Here is an 18,797-nt window from a genome sequence, read left to right on the forward strand (position 1 = left end):
TACTGTGCAATCTACTAATACAAGTTTCAATCAATCAAAATATATACATATATATATATACAGTACAGGCCTAAAGTTTTGGACACACCTTCTCATTCAATGCGTTTTCTTTATTTTCGTGACTATTTACATTGTAGATTGTCACCGAAGGCATCAAAACTATGAATGAACACATGTGGAGTTATGTACTTAACAACAACAAAAAAAGGTGAAATAGCTGAAAACCTGTTTTATATTCTAATTTCTTCAAAATAGCCACCCTTTTGCTTCGATTTACTTTTTCCGCACACTCTTGGCATTCTCTCGATGAGCTTTAAGAGGTAGTCACCTGAAATGGTTTTCACTGCACAGGTGTGCTTGCAGCTCAGCGAGAGAATGCCAACAGTGTGCAAAGCAGTGGTTAGAGCAAAGGGTGGCTATTTTGAAGAAACTAGAATATAAAACATGTTTGCAGTTATTTCACCTGTTTGTGTTAAGTACATAGCTCCACATGTGTTCATTCATAGTTTTGATGCCTTCAGTGACAATCTACAATGTAAATAGTCATAATATACATTATATATATATATACAGTATATATAAATATATGCACACTCTTGGCATTCTCTCGATGAGCTTCAAGCAAGCCTGTGAAGTGAAAACCATTTCAGGTGACTACATCTTTAAGCTCATCGAGAGAATGCCAAGAGTGTGCGAAAAAGTAAATCGAAGCAAAAGGGTGGCTATTTTGAAGAAACTAGAACATAAAACATGTTTTCAGTTATTTCACCTTTTCTTTGTTAAGTGCATAACTCCACATGTGTTCATTCATAGTTTTGATGCCTTCAGTGACAATCTACAATAGTAATGAAAACAAAGAAAACGTATTGAATGAGGAGGTGTGTGTTGGCCTGTACTATATATATATATATATATATATATATATATATATATATATATATATATATATATATATATATATATATATATATATATATATATATATATATATATATATATATATATATATATATATATATATATATATATATATATATATATATATATATATATATATATATATATATATATATATATACATTTAGGATGTGAGTGACTTTGCAAAAACAAATATTGACATCTTACTATTAGTGATTAAACCAAAATTCTTCACAAATGACAACAAAATGTTGTAAACAGGCGTCTTCCCTAAAAGAAAAGTGCTAATAAAGTATTCCTTTTTCAACAATATAAATGTCTATTGTTTATTCCTCTAAATATGATGCACTGTTGGAGCGTTATCGCTAAGATTTGGTTGGTTGAAGTTTATTTCAAACATTTACACACAGTTTTCAATATGATACATCACACATTTTTGTTTTTCTATACAACATGTCCGAAAAGGAGTAGGAAGAAGCTCATTTAATCCTAGCTGTTTTCTACTTTATAGCAATTACTAACGCATGTTCACTTCCTGTTTTCAATTTGTACACAATTGACATCAATTCATTTCTTAAAAAATCGTTAATTCAGTTATGCATTCATTTATTGAGATTAATTATATCTTATATGCCATAAATTCAAGACATTTTTAATACTTCTTCTTCCCTGTACTTTGTAAACACTTGAACAGTTTCTTAACCTGGATCATAATAGTGCATTGTTTGACTTATTTACTTTAATCCATTCCACAATATAATTCTTCATACTGGTATACTGCAGGTTTTCAGAATTGCACGTGCATACATATGGTTTAAATTAGATTTTTTTCTAAGGTTATAATTCTCTGCTTTTGTTCAGAAGACATGAGATTAGAACCTATTAAGCCTTTATAACAGCTCAGGGAACCATATTTGGTCACCATAAAATTGAGTCACTAGAACCATTTTTCCAATACATGTACAGTAATAGCAACTGGAATGGGCTCCAGCACCCCTGTGACACCGAGAGGGACAAGCGGTAGAAAATGGATGGATGGATGGATGGAATTATTAATAAGGATAGACAAAATAATCAATGAGTTGCTAAATTGACTACTGGAGGCAGTGCTGTTGATTCAGTTCCCTTGGACAAAAATGTTGTTGTTTTTTTAAAAACAAATCATAAATCATCTTAAATTAATACAAAAACATAAATATATACATTGTTAATTTTGCTCACACCCAATTGTCATAATACATAAACAATATAGAATAGAATAAATAGGTAATAATAAAAAAGGGTATGCACAATAAAAAAAAAAAATTCACTTAAATTTGAAAGAAAAAACATTAATTTAGTATGTTCTACAGTATATGTACATTAATTTGAAAATATGATAAAAATATTAATTAATTCCGTATTTATAAGTTAATTTAGAACTGCCCCCTGCCCTGACTGAATTTTATAATTAAGCAAAATACATCAGAGCAAATAGTGTTGTCCCGATACCAATATTTTGGTACCGGTACCAAAATTATTTCGATACTTTTTCTAAATAAAGGGGACCACAAAAAATTGCATTATTGGCTTAATTTTAACAAAAAATCTTAGGGTACATTAAACATATGTTTCTTATTGCAAGTTTGTCCTTAAATAAAATAGTGAACATACAAGACAACTTGTCTTTTAGTAGTAAGTAAGCAAACAAAGGCTCCTAATTAGTCTGCTGACATATGCAGTAACATATTGTGTCATTTTCCATTCTTTATTTTGTCAACATTATTAAGGACAAGTGGTAGAAAATGAATTATTATTCCACTTGTTCATTTACTGTTAATATCTGCTTACTTCTCTTTTAACATGTTCTATCTACACTTCTGTTAAAATGTAACAATCACTTATTCTTCTGTTGTTTGGATGCTTTACATTACTTTTGGATGATACCACAAATTTGGGTATCAATCCGATACCAAGTCGTTACAGGATCATACATTGGTCATATTCAAAGTCCTCATGTGTCCAGGGACATATTTCATGAGTTTATAAACATTATATACATTTTAAAAAACGAACAAAAATGTTGTGATGCAAAAAAATATCGATGTAATCATAGTAGTATCGACTACATCAGGGGTCGGCAACCCGCAGCTCTATTTAGCGCCGCCCTAGTGGCTCTCTGGAACTTTTTCAAGAATGTATAAAAAATGGAAAAAGATGAGGGGGAAAAAATATATTTTGTTTTAATATGGTTTCTGTAGGAGGACAAACATGACACAAACTTCCCTAAAAAGGTGAGTTTTGTTGATGTTATCGACTTTTGTGGAGTGCTAATCGGACATATTTGGTCACTGCATGACTGCAAGCTAATCGATGCTAACATGCTATTTAGGCTAGCTATATGTACATATTGCATCATTATGCCTCAGTTGTAGGTATATTTGAGGTCATTTGGTTTCCTTTAAGTCCTCTTAATTCAATTTATATCTCATGACACACTATCTGTACGTAATATGGCTTTTAATTTTTTGCGGCTCCAGACAGATTTGTTTTTGTATTTTTGGTCCAATATGGCTCTTTCAACATTTTGGGTTGCCAACCCCTGGAATAGATACACTCCTGTACTTGGTATCATTACAGTGGATGTTAGGTGTAGATCCACCAATGGCGTTTGTTTACATTTACATACGGACTGGTACTTTTTAGAGGCGGTATAGTACCGAATATGATTCATTAGTATCGCGGTACTATACTAATACCGGTATACCGTATGACCCTAATAGCAAATAATGCATAATAATAGAATTTATCATCATAAATGGAAAAAAAATCCCCAAAAATGGTTCAGAAAAAAAAGTTTTGTAATGTGTTGAAAAAGACAAAAAAAGACATAAGTTAACAGATCACTGAATGTGTGGTTAATAAAGTTGCACAAAGAATAAAGCCTTCACCGCCTTCCCCCGAGATGCTTAATAAGTGTAAGAACAATCTTCTGACCACAATCCCGCAAGCCTTCAGACAGATTAACATCTTTACACTAACCCCCCCATAACAAACAGGCATGGAAAATCACATAATCCTTCCTGGGGGTTTTGGGGGTGCATAGCAAAACAGTAAACCACTCCAATAGTGCTGCTATTAACCCCCCCGCCCCCCCTTCTCTGCCGATTTCCTCACCATGTGTGTCATTGACAGTAGATAATTGGTTTATATCAGCCACAGGAGGCCTGGGGGGGGTTTATTTGCTAATGGGTGAACTTTCAGGCTTCTAATGCTGCAGGAAGTGTGGACACAGCTTGACAGGGTAAACAAATGCTAAAGTGTGCCAGCGGGTTTTCTGCAAACAAGACGCGGTTAAGTCCTTCAAATATTAGTGTCACAACATTCCGGGGGACAGAGCGTGCAATTGTGTTGAGGCGGATTAGCCTCCAGATACGCACCAAGTACACATAATTCCATTCATACTACGTTTTTAATGCAATGTAATGCATTTCTAATTGTGACTCATTAGAGGAGTGGCCCCTCCCAGTGGGATGCAGTGCAGTTGGACACCAATGCAAAACAATAATTGGGAGTTAACGCCAATTAGCGTCAGCGTGAGAAGCATCCTGCATCGGAGGGATTATGGATGGTTAAAAATCAGGTGTTGAGGCGAGGAGGAGGTCTCGGGGGGTGGGGGCGGGCAGGACAGAGGATACTAGAGAGGTGAGGGGGAGCCACAGAGGGCACGGGCGGGGCACTCACACAGCTGGCCCAGAGAGGGAAGTCGACAGGGCAGAAAGTTGGGGATTACCGTATATTTCGGACTATAAATCGCAGTTTTTTTCATAGTTTGGCCGGGGGGTGCGACTTATACGCAGGAGCGACTTATGTGTGAAATTAACACATTACCGTAAAATATCAAATAATATTATTTATCTCATTCACGTAAGAGACTAGACCAGGGGTAGGGAACCTATGCTATGGCTCTAGAGCAGGGGTGTCAAACTCATTTTAGATCGGGGGCCACATGGAGAAAAATCTACTCCCAAATGGGCCGGACTAGTAAAATCACAGCACGATAACTTAAATATAAAGACAACTTCAGATCTTTTTCTTTGTTTAAAAAAAAATAAAACAAGCACATTCTGAAATTGTACAAATCATAATATTGTTGTTGTTTTTTTACACTTACATGTTGCAGTTAATAGTATTCTATCTTTATATGTCGTTATTTATATTTTCTGAATAAATTATGTGACAATGTTCATCAGTCAACTCATTGGTGTTAATTTTCAATCTATCAAAATAAAAAAAATATATGAAAATGTTTGTTATTTATGTAGTTTGATCATTTTCCTCGACTGATGTACTAACATCATGTTGTTTATTTTGTACATATGTAGCATCATCTACAATGATACAAAGAATTGCTATTGCGACATCCAGTGGACACATTTAGAACAGCAGTTTCTTTCATTCAAAAGGTTCAGATTAATTTTTATACTTAGCAAACTCATCCCGCGGGCCGGATAAAACCTGTTCGCGGGCCTGATCCGGCCCTCGGGCCGTACGTTTGACGCCCCTGCTCTAGAGCCAGATGTGGCTCTTTTGATGACTGCATCTGGCTCTCAGATAAATCCTAGCTGACATTGCTTAACATGATAAGTCATGAATAATTCCGCTGGTCATCACAGTGTTAAAAATAACCACGTATCAACCAGACTACAAAGCCATCAGCAAAACCATGCAGCATTAATGGTAAGAAGTATTTGATTTATTATTGGTTACCTTCAGAATAACATTGTTATTAAAAAGAAAAAGAGACTTATTATACTATAAAAATGTTGGTCTTACTTAAAAATGCACGCACTTAGTTGTATTCAGAGTTAAATAATATTATATGGCTCTAACGGAAATACATTTTAAAATATTTGGCGTTCATGGCTCTCTCAGCCAAAAAGGTTCCCGACCCCTGGACTAGACGTATAAGATTTCATGGGATTTAGCGATTAGGAGTGACAGAATGTTTAGTAAACGTATAGCATGTCCTATATGTTATAGTTATTTGAATGACTCTTACCATAATATGTTACGTTAACATACCAGCCACGTTCTCAGTTGGTTATTTATGCGTCATATAACGTACACTTATTCAGCCTGTTGTTCACTATTCTTTATTTATTTTAAATTGCCTTTCAAATGTCTATTCTTGGTGTTGGGTTTTATCAAAAAAAATTCCCCCAAAAATGCGACTTATACTCCAGTGCGACTTATATATGTTTTTTTCCTTCTTTATTATGCATTTTCGACCGGTGCGACTTATACTCCGGAGCGACTTATAGTGAGAAAAATACGGTAAGTGTGTTTTCTGCAGTCGTAACAAGGGAGTACTCTACCAATTCTCGCATGGCAACGTCGTTTTTAGACCCCGATAACACAAGCCTGAAGGGTCTCAAAATGGACATTTTTCAAAACAATATTGAAAACAACCCCATAAAATGGGGAACTACTGTAACTAGGGTTGTAGGGTATACCCGTATTAGTATAGTAGCACGATACTAATTAATCATATCCGGTATTATACCGCCTATGAAAAGTACCGGTCCGACACCCCCCATCGTCGTCACGTCGTGACATTGCTGGTTTACGAGCATAGGAGCATGTTCGGCAGCGCACAATCACAGAGTACTTACAAGCAGACACAGTGTGAAGACAGAAAAGGGAGAACGGACGCATTTTGGCTTAAAAACTAACGATAAAAGCGAAGTTATAACACTGAAATGCCCTCAGGAAGAGGGGATTTAAGATTTTAGCTACTTCTAAATCACTAATCCTCGCCTCTATGGCGACAAATAAAGTATGTTTCTTACACATATCTTATCACTGCAGGACGAGGAACAGCTAAACATGCTTCACTACACATCGTAGCTCACCGGCGTCAAAATGTAAACAAGAGCCTTTGGTGGATCTACACCTGACATCCACTGTAATGATACCAAGTACAGGAGCGTATCCAGTTAATACTACTATGATTACGTCAATGTGTTTTGGCATCACAACATCTTCTTTCGTTTAAAAAAAAATGTATATTATGTTTATAAACTCAGGAAATATGTCCCTGGACACATGAGGATTTTGTATATGATTAAAACCAAAGATGATAAACATACTTAAAAACTCAAATAACAATATTATGGCTCTTAAGAAGCCAATATTTAATGTTTCTTGCCAAGGAAGGTAAATTGTGTGTCTATATATTTTTGTAATTTTTTAAATAAAACTTGGTTCAAAAATGCATTGTGTGTAAGTAGTACTTTTTAAGCACATTCAACAATACCGTGATAATAATGATAACTGTGATACGAAATGTTTATATCGTTACATCCATAGTTGCAGCTAAGTAGTAGTGCATCGATAGCTTATTATTTAACAAGCTATCCATCCATTTTCTACATTAATTTTACACAAATTGTTATGTCTTCCTTACTGCACATTATTTTCAAAAGTCATCAAGTGACAACACCTGGCATGCAATGTTAAAAGACCTATTTGCAGTTATTTTTTTTAATTTTTATTTTGTCCTGTCCAGCTACCTACTCAAGCAAAGCATATAGTAGACGTAGATGCCCATATCGGCTGTACAAATTTACTTTACAAAAGAGAAGTGTGGGATACTTCTCTTGTTGCCTTATTTGTATTTGACTTTATTAAATGTATTTATATTATCATTTGGTGCAGCCGGGCCGGAGCAGGAGGCGATAGAAAGAGGAAAAAAGGAAGACGGGGGGGGAATTGTGGGGACAAGAAAGAGAGACAACAACAACAACAGCAAACACAACAATAATAACAACAACAACATCAGCAAATAGTATGTGTATTAAGGCTGCAACAACTAATCGATTACATCGATTAAAATCGATTATAAAAATAGTTGGCGATTAATTTAGTCATCGATTCCTTGGATCTATGCTATGCGCAGAGGCAATTTTTTTAATTTGATTTTTTTTAATTTTATTTTTATAAAACTTTATTTATAAACTGCGACATGTACAAACAGCTGAGAAACAATAATCAAAATAAGTATGGTGCCAGTATGCTGTTTTTTTTTCCCAAAAAATACTCAAAAGGATAGAAATGTAGTTTGTCTCTTTTATCCGATTATTAATCGAAGTAATAATCGACAGATTAATCGATTATCAAATTAATCGTTAGTTGCAGCCCTAATGTGTATGTATGTTTGTACAGTGAATGTATATGTACATGTATGTGTATATGTATGTTTGTACAGTGAATGTATATGTACATGTATGTGTATATGTATGTTTGTACAGTGAATGTATATGTACATGTATGTGTATATGTATGTTTGTACAGTGAATGTATATGTACATGTATGTGTATATGTATGTTTGTACAGTGAATGTATATGTACAAGTATGTGTATATGTATGTTTGTACAGTGAATGTATATGTACATGTATGTGTATATGTATGTTTGTACAGTGAATGTGCGTGTGGATGTACTAACTTTGAGTGGGTAGGTATGTACTGTATTTGTGTATGTATGTGGGAGCGTAGGTACCTATGCGTGCGCGTATGTATGTTTATATGTATGAATAATTGTGTGTTAGTATTTGTATGTATAATATATTTGACTCCCAGTATGTGCGGGAGCCAGCCTTTTTGCAGGTTTAACTGCACCTGCACATGAAAATGTGCAAAAAAACCCCAAATAAAAACCCATTCACGCAGTTGTTGGCATGTTCAAGTACCTTCAAACTTTGCCCTCAGCTTAGTGGCGTCACATTTCAGTGCTGACCAGGCGGTATATACGAAGGCAAACCCCCTGCTCGTGCCTCAGAAGCTAAATTGAGGTCCAACCATTAGAGGTGGACCTCGTATAAATATACACACACACATGCAAAAACACCCCCCGCCCCCCCAAAAAAAAAATCACTGCCACACGTGCTGATCGTTAACAGAAAGTGTCGCTGGAATTCAGGAAATCAAACGGTCAAATTGGGTTCGCTCGGTTGCTTTGGTTTGGGGGGGGGGAAGAAAAAACTTCAAAAAGTCCAGAAAATCCCCCCGAAAATCCAACGACCGACACAAAGCAAACAAACAGGGAGTGTGAGGAGATGCATGGGGAGGACGCGAGGAGGGAGGATGCTCATCCCACAAAACCACCGCAAATTGCAGCGTTTCAGCATAGAAAAAGAAAAGGCGCTCCTAATCTAAGGCTGTAATTACCTTGGGGGAAACCAAGACCTTACTAGGCAAAAGCACACACACACACACGCACACACACACACGCCTATTAGTCTACTCAACCGAAACTAGTAACAACAGATCAGCCTTTGAGCGCCCGTTCAAATATTTAACCACTTGTTATCAATGACTGATTAAAAATCAAACAAGTAGATGCACACAATCGCACATCCGGCACTTATGTATACAGATTTGAATGATAAGTCCACACAGAAGCTTTGTAAATATAATTAAGTTGCACCAACTAAGTGCACCAATGGAATTCCGCGATCGATTCCCCGATTTTTGGGGGTTATTTTCCACGTCTGACATTTTGCGGGAAATACACAAATTCAAAAAGGATACTAAGTAGTAGTATTCATTATTTACATTTACACTCAAACTTTGATATAACGCAATGTTCTATTAGTGTTGTACCGGTACCAAAATTATTTCGATACTTTTCGGTACTTTTCTAAATAAAGGGGACCACAAAAAATTGCATTATTGGCTTTATTTTAACAAAAAATCTTAGGGTACATTAAACATGTTTCTTATTGCAAGTTTGTCCTTAAATAAAATAGTGAACATACAAGACAACTTTTCTTTTATTAGTAAGTAAACAAAGAAAGGCTTCTAATTTAGTCTGCTGACATATGCAGTAACATATTGTGTCATTTATCATTGTATTATTTTGTCAACATTATTAAGGACAAGTGGTAGAAAATGAATTATTAATCTACTTGTTCATTTACTGTTAATATCTGCTTTTTTCCCTCTTTTAACATGTTCTATGTACACTTCTGTTCAAATGTAATAATCACTTATTCTTCTGTTGTTTGATACTTTACATTAGTTTTGGATGATACCAGAAATTTGGGTATCAATCTGATACCAAGTAGTTACAGGATCATACATTGGTCATATTCAAAGTCCTCATGTGTCCAGGGACATATTTCCTGACTTTATAAACATAATATAAATAAAAAAAGACGAAAGAAGATGTTGTGATGCCAAAAAATATCGACGTAATCATAGTAGCATCGACTAGATACGCCACTGTACTCGGTATCATTACAGTGGATGTTAAGTGTAGATCCACCAATGGCGTTTGTTTACATTTTGACGCCGGTGAGCTACGGTGTGTAGTGAAGCATGTTTAGCTATTCCTCGTCCTGCAGGGATGATACTTGTTTGTGTGCCATGTTGTTCCAGACCACAGCAAACGTTACCCAGCTTGCAAAGATTGTAATTCCTGAAGGAATCAATAAAGTACTATCTATCTAATAAATCCATTAAAAGAAGACAGCCTGCCGTTTCCTTAAACTTGGACACACACGTCTATACCTTTGGCCATTCTAAGACAGTCATTTCCAGGAGTTTTCTCGTCCTGTGAGAAGCCTCCGTTTTACTAATGTTTTCCAATATTGCAAAAATGTGTAGAATAAAAATTAAAATACAACATTTCTGTCAACGAAGATTTGCGTCAGCCTTTGATAGTAGGCTAATATAGCTAATATAGATGCTTACATAATGTGTTGCCTTCATTATAACACTTATATAAGACTTTTAAAGTCATTTTGATAGTAGGCTAATATAGACACTTACATCATGCGTTGCCTTCATTATAACAATTATACAAGACTTTTAATGTCATTTTGATAGTAGGCTAATATAGACACTTACATCATGTGTGGCCTTCATTATAACACTTATATAAGACTTTTAAAGTAATTTTGATAGTAGGCTAATATAGACACTTACATCATGTGTGGCCTTCATTATAACACTTATATAAGACTTTTAAAGTAATTTTGATAGTAGGCTAATATAGACACTTACATCATGTGTGGCCTTCATTATAACACTTATATAAGACTTTTAAAGTAATTTTGATAGTAGGCTAATATAGACACTTACATCATGTGTTGCCTTCATTATAACAATTATACAAAACTTTTAAAGTCATTTTGATAGTAGGCTAATATAGCTAATATAGACACTTACATCATGTGTTGCCTTCATTATAACACTTATATAAGACTTTTAAAGTAATTTTGATAGTAGGCTAATATAGACACTTACATCATGTGTTGCCTTCATTATAACAATTATACAAAACTTTTAAAGTCATTTTGATAGTAGGCTAATATAGCTAATATAGACACTTACATCATGTGTTGCCTTCATTATAACACTTATATAAGACTTTTAAAGTAATTTTGATAGTAGGCTAATATAGACACTTACATCATGTGTTGCCTTCATTATAACACTTATATAAGACTTTTAAAGTAATTTTGATAGTAGGCTAATATAGACACTTACATCATGTGTTGCCTTCATTATAACAATTATACAAAACTTTTAAAGTCATTTTGATAGTAGGCTAATATAGCTAATATAGACACTTACATCATGTGTTGCCTTCATTATAACACGTACATAAGACTTTTAAAGTAATTTTGATATTAGGCTAATATAGACACTTACATCATGTGTTGCCTTCATTATAACAATTATACAAAACTTTTAAAGTCATTTTGATAGTAGGCTAATATAGCTAATATAGACACTTACATCATGTGTTGCCTTCATTATAAGACTTTACATTTTTTGCGGCTCCAGCTATTATTGGCAAGTTATTGGTTTAGATGACTATCTTGTAAGTATGAATGCGTTTAAACAGAATTGTTGATACAGCTTTTATATCAGACTAGTGCCCAATGACGCGTTCCGCAGAGAGCGCCATCTCTCGGTCTACCTACAGGACAAACATGCACACTCGCACATGCACAAAGCGGGTCATTAAAGTCTAACGGGTGGTGGAATGGCATGGTTAGTATGTCGTAAACACAGAGTTGTGTGTGTGTGCAGCCTGCAGCCACGGCAGTGACTCAGGGCTGATGTATGCAACATCAAGTAAGGTCTCTGCCATAACACGAGCAGGTTGAACAAGTGGCTGAGCCATCATCACGTTATGATGCTATCCCATGTAAAAAAAAAAAAAAAAAAAAAAAAGTTTTTAAATCATAGTTACGCATGAGTCTCCAGATCAACAACAAACTACTATAACAGCAGGGGGTTGACGATGGACTAATTACACAGTGCAAGAGTGGTCGGCCTGCATTCTTCCACCGTCATTCATTTCAGCTGCCAACGCTGAGCCCCTACACACACACACACACACACGCACGCACGCACACACACATATAAACACAGCTGGAATCCAACCCCCTTTCAGGGAAAAAACCAAAAAACTTCCTCCTTCACCTTTTGGGCAGCTAACAATACATGGCGATGGGCCAGAAACCAAAAAAAAGAGGGCCATTGTATTCATTGGTTTTTTGTGTTCCTCATAGGGGACAACGGTCCAGAAATCGAGCAAAAGTGGAGCCACACTCAAGGAAGGACGCGTCTTTACTCGGGTGAGTGTCCATGAACCTTTTTTTGGATTTTTTTTGTTTAAATATGGTTTGTGTAGGAGAACAAACACGGCTGGTTTATGTTTATATCAAACATGCTTCACTGATGAGAGTATTTGGCAAGCACCGTTTTGTCCTACTAATTTCAACTCACCGTAGTTTGTTTACGTGTGCAACTTTCTCCGACGCTGCCACAGAAAAACGTGTTTTATGCCACTCCTTCTTTGTCTCATTTTGTCCACCAAAAGTTTTATGCTGTGCGCGGATGCACAAAGGTGAGCTTTGTTGATGTTATTAATTTGCTGACGGGCTTATCAGGCATATTTGGTCAATCCATGACTGCAAGCTAATCGATGCTTGATTGATTGATTGATTGATTGAGACTTTTATAAGTAGGTTGCACAGTGAAGTACATATTTCGTACAATTGACCACTAAATGGTAACACCCGAATAAGTTTTTCAACTTGTTTAAGTCGGGGTCCACTTAAATTGATTCATGATACAGATATATACTATCAGATATATACTATCATCATAATACAGTCATCACACAAGATAATCACATTGAATTATTTACATTATTTACAATCAGGGGTGTGGAGGGGGGGGGAGGGGGTAGGATATGGACAGCAAGTAGTGGACATAGAGAGAGAGAGAGAGAGAGAGAGAGAGAGAGAGAGAGAGAGAGAGAGAGAGAGAGAGAGAGAGAGAGAGATCAGAAGGCATAATAAAAAGTATCTGCATTTGATTGTTTACATTTGATTATTAGCAATCCGGGGAGGGTGTTAGTTTAGGGTTGTAGCTGCCTGGAGGTGAACTTTTATTGCGGTTTTGAAGGAGGATAGAGATGCCCTTTCTTTTATACCTGTTGGGAGCGCATTCCACATTGATGTGGCATAGAAAGAGAATGAGTTAAGACCTTTGTTAGTTCGGAATCTGGGTTTAACGTGGTTAGTGGAGCTCCCCCTGGTGTTGTGGTTATGGTGGTCATTTACGTTAAGGAAGTAGTTTGACATGTACTTTGGTATCAAGGAGGTGTAGTGGATTTTATAGACTAGGCTCAGTGCAAGTTGTTTAACTCTGTCCTCCACCTTGAGCCAGCCCACTTTGGAGAAGTGGGTAGGAGTGAGGTGGGATCTGGGGTGGAGGTCTAGAAGTAACCTGACTAGCTTGTTCTGAGATGTTTGGAGTTTAGATTTGCTAACGTGCTATTTAGGATAGCTGTATGTACATATTGCATCATTATGCTTCGTTTGTAGGTATATTTGAGCTCATTTAATTTCCTTTACTTATGTCCTCTGTGTATTTAATTTATATTTGCATGTCTCATGACACATTGTCTGTATATAATATTGGCTGCATTTCTCATAGTTGTTTGCGCGCCATGTTGTTCCAGACCACAGCAAACTTTACCCAGCTTGCAAAGATTGTAATAAATCCATTAGAAGAAGACAGCCAGCCGTTTCCTTTAAGAATAAAAATTAAAATACAACATTTCTGTCAAGGAAGATTTGCGTCAGCCTTTGATAGTAGGCTAATATAGCTAATATAGACACTTACATCATGTGTTGCCTTCATTATAATTATAATTATTGTTTGTGTGCCAGGTTGTTCAAGACCACAGCAAACGTTACCCAGCTTGCAAAGATTGTAATAAATCCGTTTCCTTTAACTTGGACACACACATCTATACCTTTGGCCATTCTTAGACAGTCATTTCCAGGAGTTTTCTCATCCTCTAGGAAGCCTCCAGTTTACTTATGATTTCCAATGTTGCAAAAATGTGTAGAATAAAAGGAAAAAAATACAACATTTCTGTCAACGAAGATTTGCGTCAGCCTTTGATAGTAGGCTAATATAGCTAATATAGACACTTACATCATGCGTTATCTTCATTATAACACTTACCGTATTTTTCGGACTATAAGTCGCAGTTTTTTTCATAGTTTGGCCGGGGGGTGCGACTTATACTCAGAAGCGACTTATGTGTGAAATTATTAACACATTACCGTAAAATATCAAATAATATTATTTAGCTCATTCACGTAAGAGACTAAACGTATAAGATTTCATGGGATTTAGCGATTAGGAGTGACAGATTGTTTGGTAAACGTATAGCATGTTCTATATGTTATAGTTATTTGAATGACTCTTACCATAATATGTTACGTTAACATACCAGGCACGTTCTCAGTTGGTTATTTATGCGTCATATAACGTACACTTATTCAGTCTGTTGTTCACTATTCTTTATTTATTGGGGCCCGCACGGCCCATTGTCAAAGGAATCCCAAAGGGAGTCCTTTTGCAATGGGACGAAAGGACCTATTGAATTTGTAAGGTTTTATTATTATTATTCTTTCCTTCTTTCTTATTATTCTTCCGCAGCTTTGCACACTACTTTGCCCCCCTTAACATGCTTCAAAACTCACCAAATTTTACACACACATCAAAAAACGCGAACAAAACTCTTTAGTGGAAAAACCAAACCCCAAAAATTAAAATTGCGCTCTAGCGCCCCCTAGGAAAAAAAACACAGACACAACTTCTTCTAACTCCCAGTACGAATATCGTAGAGACATGCAACAAAAACCTCTATGTAGGTCTGACTTAGAGCTAGATTTCATACACTGACATCCTTCAGCAAAAATCAACAGGAAGTTGGCAATCACCCCTTCAAAACAAAAGTTTCATAAAAACACTCATTTTTGCCTCTTTGAGCTGTAATTTGACCCCCTTAAAATACTTCAAAACTCACCAAACTTTTTACACACATCAGGACTGGCGGAAATTGCGATCTAATTAAAAAAAACGAACCCCAAAACTCAAAATTGCGCTCTAGCGCCCCATAGGAATAAAACACAGACAAAATTGCTCCTCGGAGGAAAACACAGACAAAACTGCTTGTAACTTCCGGTAGGAACGTCTTAGAGACATGAAACTAAAACCTCTATGTAGGTCTCACTTAGACCTACATTTCATAGATTGACATCCTTCAGCAACTAGCACCTGCCAAATATGCGGGCCCGACCAACGCTGCTTGCAGCTTTAATTTTAAATTGCCTTTCAAATGTCTATTCTTGGTGTTGGGTTTTATCAAATACATTTCCCCCAAAAATGCGACTTATATATGTTTTTTTCTTTCTTTATTATGCATTTTTGGCCGGTGCGACTTATACTACGGAGCGACTTATACTCCAAAAAATACGGTATATAAGGCTTTTAATTTTTTGCGGCTCCAGACAAGAATTTTTTTTATTGTATTTTTGGTCCAATATGGCTCTTTCAACATTTTGGGTTGCCGACCCCTGCAATAGAGTAAAAGGATAGACTTGGGACTCCCCGCGGGCCGGATTTTGGATATAAAAAATGCTGGGTGTAAGCTATGGGAAATAAAATTGCTGTTAAAAAGTGACAAGAGTGTTAGCACTGTAGCTTACATACTGTAGCCATGCTCGAGTTACTAACTGTTCCACTCCTTATTGGACAAAAACAGGGTATATGAAAAAAGGGAATAAAGTGCACAACAAATTTCGCATTAAAGCCACAGACACATGAAATGGTGGGTTCTGAGGACCCCGACTTAAACAAGTTGAAAAACGTATTCGGGTGTTACCATTTAGTGGTCAATTGTACGGAATATGTACTGTACTGTGCAATCTACTAATAAAAGTTTCAATCAATCAAAAAAAACCTTTTCAACTTAAGTATTTTCAAAGTTGCATGTGATCACATTAAATGAGAAAAACGTAAATATTGAGCTTAAAATGGTCAAGAGTCGTCGCTGTCCTTCGCTCATTCCTGTTATGCTAATTGTCAGTGAGCTGTGACGGGGGCCTGGGTGGACGCACACCGCTACTCTCACTAATTGCTTCTCGACTTCCCCTGGAGTTCTGTAAAGAGCCTGGTTCTGCTCAAAAGAGAGGGCGGGGGGAGGGAGAGGGAGCTGTTGACTTTTGGTGAAAACACACCGTGCACACGTACATTCCTCAGGTTTGAGGAATCTGTGAATGGTGTGTCAGCTCGCTTCCGGTAAAATATTTGCCGTGCACACAATGTGTCAGTGTTAGCAGGTGAGAGTTGGCGGTTTCTCGTGAAAACCCGGAACATTTCGACCTCGATCTGTGCTGCCACTCTTGACAGTTTTGTGTGGGTTAGTCCATAGGACAGACCACACATAACCTCCCTGTGCATTTGAATAGGTAGCAAAGTATGGCCAATTCATCAACTACCGTATTTTCCGGACCATAAGGGGCACTTAAAGTCCTTTTTCCCCCCCTCAAAACTCGACAGTGCGCCTTATAACCCGGTGCGCCTAATGTAAGGAATAAGTTTGGTTGAGCTTACCCACCTCGTAGCTATTTTATTTGGTACATGGTGTAATGATAAGTGTGACCAGTAGATGGCAGTCAAACATAAGAGATAAGTGTAGGCTGCACTATGATGGGCGTCAAGTAAACAACACCAACATTTTAAATGTTCCATTGAAATATAGAACATTACACACGGCGCTCAGAAATCTATCAAAATGTTTTAGTACGACTTTGGTAAGCTATGAAGCCGCAACGCTTGAAGGATTGTCGGCGCATTAAACATACGAGTATTATTATGGTGTGTGTATAAGGTAAGACATCTGGCGTTTTGTTTCGCAATATTATGCAAAAGTAACTTCTCTTAACTTCTGGTACCTGCTGATCTGTATTTGGGATCTGCATAAATCCTAAAAAATTGCCCGCGTCCGCCTTTGTAGTCCGTGCCGGTACTGTAGTCGATAAGTTTCTTCTTTTTCTCTATCTCCTTGTTATGTGACATTCATCCTCCGCTGTTGCCATTTCTAATATAAAGTAGTGTAAAGTTATTACTTATATCTGTCAGTAAACTCGCCATGAAAGCGCTAAAACATACCGGCGTAGTGAGTTTACATTATTCACCCAAGGAACTTTAGTTATTAGAGTTCCGGTTGGACGGTTTTTCACAGGACATAAAACTGTCTGAACGTGAAACTGCAGTTTCTACTTTCTATAGTGTATCTCAACTTTGACATGTTGGTTGTCTGTATTTAGTTATTTTAATTCTTTTTAGGTTTTTGTTGGTAAAGATTTTTACGTTTGAGAATTGCAACATTTTAATGTCGTCTGGATTATTCTTTAATATTTATTTACTCAATTAATACTTTTTCAATTTTAGAATTCAAATTTTAATGTTTGTCGTTTTTTGGCAGAAATTTAGCTGAAACTGAATCAACCGTGCCTCGACTGGTGGCAGAAAAGTAGTACTTAATAAATCAACAACACCCAATCGAGCGAGTATTCGCGGTCGATTAAATGATTATTATTGTCATCCTGCTTACAGGTTGGAGCCTACAAGGTCAAATATAAATAAAAACATGCCAACCCATGATATCCTCAATGGACAACACTGTAAAAATGAAACTACTTTCGAGTAGTTGTTTACTTTCCACTGAAAATGACTTAACACAAAAAAGCTGGCAACACTCTATCCCAGGGGTCAGCAAGCCGCGGCTCTTTAGCGCCACCCTAGTGGCTCCCTGAACCTCTTTCAGAGATGAGTGAAAATAGAAAAAGATGAAGAAAAAAATACATTTTTTTGTTTGTGTAAGAGAACAAACATGACACAAACCTTCCTAATTGTTAAAAATCCCACTGCTTATATTAAACATGCTTCACTGATGAGAGTATTTGGCAAGCACCGTTTTGTCCTACTAATTTCGTTGATCCTTGAACTCATCTTAGTTGGTTTGCATGTACAACTTTCTCAGATGCTGCCACAGAAAGACGTGTTTTATGCCACTCCTTCTTTGTCTCATTTTGTCCACCAAACGTTTTATGCTGTGCGTGAATGCACAAAAGTGAGCTTTGTTGATTTTATTGATTTGCTGACATGCTTATCCGGCATATTTGGTCAATCCATGACTGCGAGCTAGTCGATGCTAACATGCTATTTAGGCTAACTGTATGTACACATTGCATCATTATGCCTCGTTTGTAGGTATATTTGAGCTCATTTGATTACCTTTACTTATGTTCTCTGTGTATTTAATTTATATTTGCATGTCTCATGACACATTATCTGTATGTAAAATTGGCTGCATTTCAGATAGTTGTTTGTGTGCCATGTTGTTCCAGACCACAGCAAACGTTACCTAGCTTGCAAAGATTGTAATAATTCCATTAGAAGAAGACAGCCAGTCGTTTCCTTTAAGAATAAAAATTAAAATACAACAT

General features: G+C 36.5%; 2 protein-coding genes across 3 annotated transcripts in view; one reads left to right on the forward strand and one right to left on the reverse strand.

Moving 5' to 3' along the window:
• coro7 (coronin 7) overlaps positions 1-18,797 on the reverse strand; it is a 367,135-nt gene that overhangs the window by 114,665 nt on the left and 233,673 nt on the right. The gene's annotated exons all lie outside the window — the stretch shown is intronic.
• The window catches only part of vasnb (vasorin b), a 57,507-nt gene that overhangs the window by 793 nt on the left and 37,917 nt on the right, over positions 1-18,797 (forward strand). The window contains exon 2 of the mRNA XM_062036465.1: positions 12,489-12,554. The gene's annotated coding sequence lies outside the window, so the exon portion shown is untranslated. The remainder of the gene's footprint in view (positions 1-12,488; positions 12,555-18,797) is intronic.

This window comes from Entelurus aequoreus, linkage group LG25 (assembly GCF_033978785.1).
Source record: "Entelurus aequoreus isolate RoL-2023_Sb linkage group LG25, RoL_Eaeq_v1.1, whole genome shotgun sequence".
Taxonomy (NCBI): Eukaryota; Metazoa; Chordata; class Actinopteri; order Syngnathiformes; family Syngnathidae; genus Entelurus; species Entelurus aequoreus.